Source organism: Aulonocara sp. 'chitande type north' Nkhata Bay, linkage group LG1, assembly GCF_057382095.1.
Source record: "Aulonocara sp. 'chitande type north' Nkhata Bay isolate Kocher_YH1m ecotype deep benthic linkage group LG1, A_spYH_male_GT1.1, whole genome shotgun sequence".
Taxonomy (NCBI): domain Eukaryota; kingdom Metazoa; phylum Chordata; class Actinopteri; order Cichliformes; family Cichlidae; genus Aulonocara; species Aulonocara sp. 'chitande type north' Nkhata Bay.
Window position 1 is genome coordinate 30,027,145 of NC_141344.1, and position 12,015 is coordinate 30,039,159.

Genomic DNA, 12,015 nt, shown 5'->3' on the forward strand with positions numbered 1-12,015 from the left:
GTGTGTTAGCCCATTATTAAACACTGTGGGAAAACCCAGCTTTGCTTGCATTGGAGACAAAAATCCCAGCGGGAGATAGTAGCTAGAGCAGCAGGAAAGACCCTTTTAGACATGTGCTCCTTGCCATTATTCTGACTGCATATAAACCTCAGCTTTAAAGCCTTTTCTATGAAGGTAATGATGGTGAGCTTACTACACAGTTCTTACACACTTTAACAGCACAGTTTCATGACTATTCTTTAACTATGTCATAGCATGCAAGATTTCCTGACAACACATTCTGAAGTATCTGTAAATGTCAGCAAATAAAACGACCCTCTTCTCCCTTTTCAGGGTAGAAATCATGGTCCACATTCATTATACACATTTATATTTCTAGCTCCTTAGATTAAAATCGAGCTCTTTATTTAATCCTGCTATCTTGGTGAATCCTGGTATTGCAGCTCCACTGAGCATGACTTTTTTCCTCCATTAATGCCATACAAGTTTAGATCACAATCATCATAGTAAGCTGATTAAACTGATTATGGCTAAAATTATTATAATTTTGATCAATACAGAGATCATGATAATCTGTCACAATTGTGATTAACTGATTTTAAATTAAAAAATATATATTTTTATTGCACTCACACAGAACTCTGCTTTCACATTTGTACAAATCTCTGCATCAAAATAAAACATAATTAAAAAGAAAAACAAATTTAAATCAACAGGGCACCACTTTCCCCTTTACACTATGTTACATTCCTGTAATTTCATCTTTATAAAATAATCTTGACCCAAGCGCATCTCCTAAAAGCAAAATGCAAATTCTTCATTTCCTCCATTTATTGTGCATGAATGAAGGATCTGAATAACACTGGCAGCAAAGTACTCAACAGCCATGACACCCCTCTCCGTTTCCTGTGCGTTGTTTTACATACGGCACAGGTATTTCCACTCTGGAACAGAAACAGTACAAGATGACGACCCCCTTTTGTTTAGTACGCTGACAGTCTTCCTGAAGCTCTTTAAGTTTAGTGAAAACACATCTTTGGCCAAATGAAATGTGTCTGTTTTGGTGATTTCAGTGCATCTTTGCGTGAGCTCAATGTGGATATGAAATGTTGGGACAATTCATCTTAGCAATCATTCCATTGTTTTTCTTGGACTTCATGAATTAATTATATTACAGTTTGAAGTGTGGTTTTTTTTGTGGATGATGAGTTATTTATGCTTCTTTGCAGCGAGGACACAGCTCTACAGCACTCTTTGCATACGATTTACTCCTGGTTAACATACCTTGTGCTACGTCTAATGCATTTCCAAACAACAGATCGAACGTCATGAAACGATCTGTTCACCTTGTGCTGTGCCAAAAATGAATTTTGTTCCATAAATGTGTCTTTTATTGTAGTGTTACTCTTCCAGAGAAGTCTGTGGAACTTAAAGATGCATGATGCAAGTAACAGCTAGGTATGGATATGCAGACACGCAGTCAGGTGGGACCACTTGATTTCCTTTTGCCTTGTGTTCGACTGGTGGAGCCTGCATTTTTAGTATCACATGATCATGTTCATTTAACTGGGAAACCAAAACCATGACCAAGATTAAAATGTGATTAACTGTGCAGGCCTAACCTAACCTATACTACCGGTAATTAGCTACCTTTAGTGACCAAAGTCACTAAAGGTAGCTAATTATTTCTGTTTCTGGACATAGCACCTGATGGCAGATGGCAAGAAAACACGGCTAGTGATGAAGACGAGAGTCTGTCTGTGCAGAGCTGCAATATGGGAAAGGCTTCTTGATCATGGCTAGCTGGCCATATTTGATATGTCAAACCTTTTTACTTCCACAATTTACCAATTGTCTATCCTGGAATCAATCCATACCCATGAAGCCAGACATTTTTAAATCTGCATTTCCATGGTCCACAACTCACATTGAAGTCTGACACACAAGACTACTTAATGTCAAGACAAACAATGAATCTCCACAAAAAGTTATGACTAGTATAAAAATATATAAATATATAATCACTTATACTACTTAAATGCAAATTTCCATGACTTTTTCAGCAATTTATGTTTTTTGAAACAACTATAGTCTGAGTCAAAACTCCATGCAGTTACCTTAACAGATAGACATGTAGATCACAACTACACAAGGCTCATATGTTAGTGGGTGGCTGTGGCTCAGTATTTAAAGGGGGTCATACACTAATCAGGAAGGTCAGCGGTTCGAGCCCCAGCAACTGCTGTAGATATATCCAGTGGTGTGTGGGTAGAACCTGTATGCACAGAATAAAGTGCTATGTGAATGGGTGAATATGGCTTGAGATGTGAAGTGCTTTGAATGGTCAATAAACACCACAGAAGCATGCTATAAATACTTAAATTTTTTAAGTTGCTAGGCTTAAAAGACAGGACTGTTCTGGAGACAAGTTATCTCACCAACTCAGTTTTTAATTTGCAAAAGAAAAAAAAAAAAAAGAAAAAAAAGCACTGCACAAACACTGATTTTACTGGCAATTATAGAGAATTAAATGTTCAAAGTGTGGCTGCACTTCACTAGAGGCTATGCTAACAATGATAGTTGCCATAAGCATAAGAAGTCTTTTATACATGTGGCAAATATTTCCCCATCTGCGCTGGCTTTCCCCATCACTTGTGTTTCTGACAGAAACCATGAGAAACGTGTAAGAGTGACTCATCACACTGACTGTTGCTATAATCAAGCCAAAAGAACAAAAAATTACAATGCCTTGCCATGCTGTAGGGAGGACTTGTGTGGAAGTCTGAAATCAAATGTTGCTCAGACAGCAGAGATTTCTGAAGAAATGCCACACAACCAGCTCTAAATAGTCAGGTTGATGACTGTTATACAGTTAAACACCTAAATATTACATGGATGTGTGGTCTGCGTGAGCTGCATATTTGATGGAAAAATATCACCTTAACACCACACATGCTACAGAGAACTGAATTATTGCTGTTAAGCAGAGCAAGGAATTTTAACAGAGTTTTCCTAACATCTTAAGTTTTATTTTGCTTACACTATTTTGCGCAGAGAAACAAAATTTCACAAAAACCAAAAACTACCAGAGTCAAACTCATAAGCTGATGCTAACAGTCATTCGCGTATCCTTGTTGCTGGATAACAGCCTGCAGTCATCTATTGTAGTTTTTAACAAGTCCTACACACGTCTCATGAGCATTTGCTGCCCATTCAAATCTCTAGCTCCTCCGGATTCGATGGTCTGGCATGGACCTTAGTCTATAGTTCACCTCAAAGATTTTTAATGGGATTCAAATAAGGGTTTTGACAGTCTAGTCAATAACATTTCCTTTGGTCTTCTTGACGTAGTTCTTGACCAGGGCTGACACATGTTTGGGGTTTATGTCGTGTTGGAAGACAAAGTAACAACACAGACCCAGTTTTGTTACTATTTGTGGTTCTCTTTCAAAATCTCACATATCCTTCTTTATTGATTTATTCCTTTCACCTTGACGAGATTCCTAGTTCCAGATGCACTGAAGCACCTCCATTATCATAATACTCCCTCCACCATGTTTTACTTTGGGGCCGATGTTCTTTGGATAGTGCACCGCTCCCTTTTCCACCCTTCAAACATAAGCAGCCTTTCTTTGGGAAAACAGCTCTAGTAGCATCTCATCTGACCAAAGGATGAGCTTCCAGTATGCATAATCTTTCTCCAGGTTGCCCTCAGTATACTTCATTCAGGGTTGAAGGTGTCTCTTCTTGCAGAAGTAGAGTTTTTCTTGGTATGCAACCTCACAGTACATTCCTTTGTAGGATTTTTTGTAACCGTCTTCTTTGAGACTACAACTCCTGTTTGCCGAAGTCTTTCACTCACGTCTTGGCAGTTGTTCTGGTCTCTTTAGACACATCTCTCATTAGTTTTCTCTCCAGAGTATTTGAAATCATTCCTTTCATACCTCAGCCAGGCTTGTTCTGTACTGTGTGGCTTAATTTGAATTTCTTGAGGATACTTCTATCTCTCCAGTTCTTGACATTTTGAAATGATGTGATAACTTTGTATATCTATCTCCTGCTTCGTGAGCATCAACAATTGTTTTTTCTCAAGTCTAAACTGATTTCTTTTGTTTCCACCATGATGCCTTCTCAAGTGACAGCTCAAGTTTTTTACTGTGTGTAAATTGAAAGATAACCCCCAGTTTTAGTTTTAACTTGATATTGTGTGCAAAGACTAATAAATTATGCTTTGTGTTAAAAAAATAAATAAAAATCAGCGCTCTGTTAAAATAAAGAAAGAAATTTGACAGAAACTAGAAATTTTGGAGTGGAGATGAAGAAAAAGCTGCTTGGACCTTTGAATCCAGCCCTCTTTCCTCACTCACCACACCGGCACATATCACACGCATGTTTCTCTAGAGCAACTGCCTGGAAATGCCCACCATCACGGCTGTTTTTGAACAATATCTAATCTCCACAACCCTCCCCCTTCTGTATGACTCACAACTATAAACACTTGATTTTCAATGAGGCTGGACCACATGTCCTAATAACAAGTTCTGGGAGATACTACCCAGCCTTTAGATCTTAGCTGCTGTCGTCTTTCGTAGAGATAGACATGCCTGGACTTGAACTAGTAAATGTGGAATTTTATTTATTTACATGCAACAGCAAAATACAAACAGCAGATAGATCGAACACAAGTAGTCTCAGATTGGTCTCAATTTTAAGCATAATAAGCATCATAGATATCTGGTTTCCACTTTACTCCCTCTCTGTGAAACCCCTACCACAAAAAAAAAAAAGAATGACAAATGAGTAGAGTTCAGTGTAAAACATTGTTATCATTTAACAGCTTTCTGCACTTTTCTACTTCAGCCACAAGGACACTTGACAGTTCCAGGCAGTGTGGTAAAATGTGCTGATTAAGGGCACTCATCAGAGAAGAGATCGAAATGGCTGTGGAAGGACAGACGTCAACAATAAATCAAAGCACAATGACATAAAATTGCAGGGTACCGAATTCAGCAGATAGCCCTAGACGGGACACTGTGTTTAATATTTACTGGAGACAAGGGACTAAATGGTGGAATGTGGGTTCAACAAAGAGTTCAGAAAGAATTTGTTGCAAGTGCAGTAGATTAGCATATGAACAACAGCTCTGGTGTTCTGTGGGCTGGGTGAGTAGGCTCTGTCAGAGGACACCAGAAACTGGAGAAAATGCAAACATGCTAAGAGATCAGAGGGTGCATGCATATCTGAATATTTTAGTGGAAAAGTGGATAAAACACAATCATGCTGGAGGAGTGACTTATGAGAAGGTGCATTTTGCGTCACATCAAGAAAAAGCAATAATGCATCCAAGTCAGCCAGGTAAAGCTGTCTGATCAACACAAGCGACTAAAGGATTATTTTGAAAGTGCTTCATGGATTTTAACCCTTTAAAGCCGGTTGGAGCAGGCACGCTCTGTTTTGCGTAACTATATTTAAATCCCGGTAGAACCAGAACCACATAAGCTAGCGCAATAATTTTTTTGCATATGAAACCAGATGAGTTGTACTTACATCTTATGCCATCAGCTTGTCCTAGGTCACGGTTTTCTTCCACATAAAGCTTTGCAAAAATTGCATAAAAAGCGCTTGCAGGAACAAAAACATATTCCAGAAACGGGCTTTGCCGATCCGATCAGTTGTTCGGAACACTTCCTACATTGAAATAGACGTCAGTGCGAACTATCGCATGTCCGCCATTACCTCCACAAAACCGGAAGTGACGTCATTTTCGCGGAAAATATAATTTTTTACTTGTAGGCCTTATAAGCCTTTACTGGTGTTTTTATAAGTCATGTTTGACTCTATACTTTTCTGAATAGTTTCTAGGATAGTTTTTGTATTTAAAGTTTTGAGAGATAAACCTCTTAAATTTCTCTAAGTAGAAATATATGTTAACAAAAAAACCGTAGTTTTCTTTTGTAGTTTATTGCACTTTTTGCAATTTATGTAGTTACTATGGACTTAATGCATACATATTATTAAAATTTGGGCTATAATGGTTGTATTGATGTATAGCAACTTGAAATGCTCCCAAAAATGGCTCCACAGCATGTAAAAATATAAAGTAAGCTCTGGCGGACTTGGTTCTATGGTAGGTCATAAAGGGTTAAATAATTACATTGTAAATTTCATTCACAGTGATCACATATTTGCACAAATATTAGTATATACACCATCTCCTGTCTTCTATAGGATTTTTTTTTAAATCAGCTCTCTGTTCTGATTGGCTGACTGTAATCAGCACATTGGCAGTTTCTGCCAGCGTTACTGCAATCTGCCACAGCTCAAAAATAGTATGAATTCACGCTCCACGGAATATGGTTTTATTTCTTTAACCATGTAGGCACATTTCTATACACCCTCGCTGGCTTTTAAACAACAATATACAAACTACTTCTTTTCTATTAATTGGCACCATTTCACATTTGTTTGTTTGCTTACTCCCACCAGCTGGCTGGCACAGACTGAGGCACCGTTAATGTTTAAGCAGCTTTAGTCACTAAATGAGTTTTCACGCATATGCAGCAGCCCTGAAGTTTTCCAGATATCACCCAGAGGTGTACATAAGAACCCAAATGTCTGAATCAGTCAGACTGGACACTAAACACACTTTTAACCCTGCCAGCTTCTGATTGCAGAGTGTGTGTAACGGAGCCTAATAGTGCAGGCAACTATCCAAAAACTTCACAGTGAATCAGTGGGATTCATGTGTTGTACATCCTCGATGCCCCACCAAAGAACCACTGTAATCCAAATGCTCAATTTCCATTCATGAGATTGTGTCTGAGAATAATCTCTTGACACTATCCGGAATTCACGTGGAAAAACTGCCTTTGTAGAAAACATCTATAATTCGGAATAAGCAAGCTTTAATTTCTGTTGAAAATGTACCAACACTAATACTGCTTTACTGTATGTAAAATCAGAGCACCAAGTGGAACCACGTAGCCCCCAAGCTTTAGAAGGGGATGAATGTCAATTGGCAAAGATGACAGAATAGCTGCCACAATAAGGTGATAAAGTTTCTGGATAACTGCACAACGTATTTCAGTTTAGGTTTGAACTATAACTTTGCATTTTCAGGGGCTTCCACTGCATCTGTGTCATGTCAACATTTTCATTGACAGAACTGAAAGTGCACTCAAATCAACAACAACATAAAGGATAAATTTTTACTATGATGAATTTCCTGCTTCTGCAAATGCTTTTAAATGGATTTCCAGCATCTCATTTTTATGTGGCGTCCACACTTTACATTTACTGACTGAAAAAAAGAAGATAAGTCCTCTATGTAGACATTTCAACAAAGTATGAAATTCAAAGATTTTTAACCCATATAAAATGGGTAAGGGCATTCATCACTGAACATGAGCTGCAAATACGGCTGTGCGATATGACAAAATATATCGGATGACAAAATTAAAACATCTATTGTTTGTTTCGTAGTGTTGCAGAATACACCGTTTACTGCAATATTTTTTCATCATTTGGATGGTCACCACGTGGATGCAGCAACAGAGTATAAAAGTATGGCCAGTGATGATGAGGCAGAACCAGGTAGCTCCAAACAGAAGGACCAGTCAAATCGAGGACCTTTCTCCCAAACGAGCAGCTACCTCTGTAGCATGGACAAGGTTTGGTTATGAAAACTCTGACACGGACCAGAAAACTGTGCTATGCAAACTATGCCGCAAACCGGTCCCCAACCTGTTCTACCACAAACACAACAATCACGTGAAAGAGTATGGACAGAGTTTATGGATGAGAAGCAAAAAAGAGCCACCAGGTGCTCAAAATAAACCTTACACTCAAACGTTAGAACAAGCTTTTCCCTCCAGCACGCCGTGTAATAAGCACTCTCAAAGAAAATGACAGCCATTACAACTTCTATCTAAAATATAAGAAAAAAATCAACTCCAGGTACACAACACCCAGCTGAAAACACTTCACACAAGTCTAGTTGCCCAGAATTGTGATATATCTCGTTATCGGGATGAGAAATGTCTTATGTCGGGATATGAGATTATGGTCATATCGCGCAGCCCTAGTTGCAAATCTATCGTGTAAAAAAAGAAAAATCGTGCCACACAAATGTCCTCTGATGTGTTCACAACCTCAAACAAACAAACAACACTCATGGGAATAAACACAGTATAGGGGCCATCGATCTAAATGTAAATCAGGTTGTATGCCATAAGTCTGGTTAACATTTAGATAAGTGGATTTTAATTTCCTTTAGAGAAAAATCCTCATTTTCACACAAATGAATCGATATGCAGTATGACTGCATGCTAGATCAATAAGACTAAAGCTAGAGCCATAAATATACTGGCAGGATTTAGTTTAGGAATGATAGTATTGCTGTGTACAACGGAGAATATACAACAGGGTGCAGAGTATACTAGAGAGTTACCTTCACTTTCAGAGGAATAACCACAAGTGACCAGTAATAACAGAGTTTTAAATAGCTATCTACCCCTCCTCCAACAATTACAAAAAAAATGTACAAATCAATATGCATTTTTATTAATTTCTGAAGACAGTAGGTCTCCTTAATATTCATTCTTAATGGATGTGCCATCAGCTCCTATTATTTGTGCCAGGATTCACTTTAAACTGCTTGCAAAGTCGTACTCCCTGCTAACAAGTGACAACTGGTAGTACGAATTCAGTGTCAAACACACATGAGCTAAAACATTATGACATCTCACAGGTGAAGAGAATAATTCTGATTGTTTCAACGCAATAGCGCATGTCAAGGTCTGTGACATGCTAGGCATTAAGTGATCAATTAATCCAGTAGGCCTTGAGGGGCATAACCAGTGACAACTGAAAAGAACCTCCCGGCAGTAGTTCAAGGAGGGATAAATAACCTACACAGTCTGAACCGCTGCAGCTCTCTCTGTAATACTTAAAAACAATGTCCTGCTGTCTCATCACCAAATACCAAATGATGATTTCAAAGATCTTACACTTAGTCTACGCCTAGGTAGCTCAAACTGCTTTGTCAACACAGGACTGACCATGATCATATTTGGAGTGTTGGTTCATAATTCTACACAGTGACCCGGGAGCAGAGAGCAGTACGGCATGAACAAAACACACATGACAACTGCTGTTTCACTTACGATTTTCTCAGAAACATCCTTTTTTGAGTCTACTAAACATCAGTCCCTATTCTAACACTTAGAGTGCAGAAAACTGTTCAAAGTGGAGTAGACTGGTATTGGCTGGCTCTTTCTCGGCATCATATCAAACAGAAAGGAAGAGACACACCCAAAGTGGGCAGAGATTTTTAGTAGGAGATCCTGAATACTGGCACGCACTTGCATAAACACATGCAGTACACCATGTAGGCAGAGTCTGCACACCATTTAAAGAGGCAGCTGGTGCATATGCCAGATTCCATGCTCAGTTCAACAGGCATATGTGCCTTTCTTGACCATATCATGCAAACACAACAGACTAAGTCTTAATGCTAAGCAACAATGCAACCACCATTTAATAAATAAATGCATCTTAAAATTTACTTATTTAAAAATTTTCCTGAACAACCAGACATTTATTACAGGAATAACCGTTCCTCTGGGCAATCACAAAAAACATTTAAAATACAAAAACAAAATATAAGAGATTCTCCTTCCATCCCCTTCATCATTCCGGGATACATGACTAGCACGTCAAGGAGAAAAACAGGCACACCCAGGGTCTTACATATAACACGGTCACTGCTATATTACAGCTTATTTTATGTTAGTGTGTTTGGTTTTACAATGAATGTGTACTTTGTAGAGCCTGTAGAGCCTGGCCAAACCTATAAATTTGGTGACAATGATCTCAAAATCAGCACAGATGAAAATAATGCCCATATAGAAATGTTTTAAGAGTTACATTTTAAAACTGTGGCCAAATAATCTGCAGACCTTTTTCCTTTCCTCCGACAGCTTTATCTGGCTCGTAATTTTTCTTGCCTGGAGTAAACACATTTGTAAGAGTATGTAGAAAAACCAACAACATGAACATATCAGTTCCCTAAAATCACCCCATGCCATTTAAAGAAGATCCATAACAAAGGCACACAGTTAACAGCTGTGTAGTTACCACAGCAGAGAGCTCAGGCTGCTTAAGTTCAATCTCTGATTATTCTCTACTCCTCAAAAGGCTTTTTACACATAGCTGGTTTTTTATCTTTAGTGTACAACAAACTCACAGCTAGAGGTATGTGTGGAGTAAAATCATCTCTGTAGATAAGTTTGTGCACAAAAAGATACCTTCCTTTGAACCTTAAGAGGTACTAGCATTAAAAGTCGCTATTCTGTTGCAAAGACTTGTGGGTTTAAAATTATTCAAGGTACTATAAACCAAGAGCAGAACTGTCGCTTTAAGTATCAATGCCTGCAGGTTAGCTAACCGGTGAACAAGTTAAGTTTGTCAGTTTCATTCACAAAAAGCTTGCCATGGCTCCCTCGCCTCGCCACCTCACCACCGCCTCATCGACAGGACAGTAACCCAGAACTGTGTTGAGTTGGCAAGCGAATTAGCCAGCTAGCTAGTGAGCAAGCCAAGTCACTTTATACTAAGCAGATGTATCGTTAGCATACAAGCTAACAGGGATATCCATTCCAGAGACAGAGTCGACAGTGAGCTTTGAAGTTGCTGCTTGCCCCCCCCACACACACACACTCTGGTTCCGTTAACACACGCCGACCAGCTGGAGGCTTTCTTCATGACTTATCGACAAAGTGCTTTACGAGGATAACTTAAAATGTGACAGAAGAGGACGCGAAGACTGGTGGGGGGGGTTAAATGTTGCTTTGCTGGTGTAAAACTCAACTGTGAAAATATCAGCTAGCCCTGTATATGAGTGTCTGGACAGCGGGAGCCAACAGGACGATAAAGGTAGCAACCTTACCTGGAGGATGAAAGGTGTCTTGCAAAGTCGGAGTTTGGCCAGACACGTCAGTAGCTTCTTTTCGCTTTGTCGGTCAGTTTAAAAGACTCCTGCTTTACCTTTGGCTGGATCACGGTCAACCAAAGATACTGCCTGACTCTGCTGCCTCCCAGCCACAACAGCGACTGAATACAGTTCAGCGTCTGCTTCTCACTGGGAAGAATCCTTGGCATCGCGAGATAGGGCGAGAACTCGGGGGTGTCTACGGACCAATCACAGTAGCCGGCTGGAGCGAAGCGTTTGTTTTTGTTAGGGTTTGTGTGAAAGTCTGAGAGACAGTCTGCTTCTCTATCAAATAAAATAAAATAAAATAAAATAAAATAAAATAAGCATTTTTATTTTTCTAAAGTTAATATACCTTTTAACTAACTTGAAACCCATTTTACATATTATTATTATTATTATTATTATTGTTATTATTATTAGCATTATTATTAGTATTATTAATGCAACTAACATTAGGCAAATCATTTTTTTAAAACTACCTGAAATAAAATACTAAAACAAGAACATAAGTGACCAAGTGATTATTATTATTAAGGCAACACTGCATTAATCAAAAGCCTAACTGCTACAATCTGCACATACCTCTGCCTCAAGAAAAATGTGGAGAACTGCATCAGTTGATAGCTAAAACAGCCTCAGGTTGCCTATAAGGTGTGTGCAATGCAGAGAAAGGACACAAGAATTATAAAGCAACTGTTCTACATAATGTAAATGACGGAGGCAGAATGCACTGCAGTATTTTTGACTAGAATGAAGAAACACTGATGAAATTCTCAGATGTGTTACATTAGATGAGATTATTTAAGTTTTCTTAGACCTCTAATATCTTTTACAAGAGACTGCATGAGGGTATTTCAGTAAAGCATTAAATAAATGAGAAATCCAGTCATCTTCACTATATCCCATGTCTTATGAAGTACAACGTGAGAAAGAATAAAAGAAGATGATATCATCATAGGCAAAAGGAACCCAGAGTGCAGCACATGCATGATGCAAGACTGCACCACTCTCTGATGGGGAAA

General features: G+C 38.7%; 1 protein-coding gene across 1 annotated transcript in view; it reads right to left on the minus strand.

Annotated features, from left to right (window-relative positions):
- glceb (glucuronic acid epimerase b) overlaps positions 1-11,159 on the minus strand; it is a 57,116-nt gene extending 45,957 nt beyond the window's left edge. The window contains exon 1 of the mRNA XM_086292654.1: positions 10,949-11,159. The gene's annotated coding sequence lies outside the window, so the exon portion shown is untranslated. The remainder of the gene's footprint in view (positions 1-10,948) is intronic.
- Between the last annotated feature and the right edge of the window lie 856 nt (positions 11,160-12,015).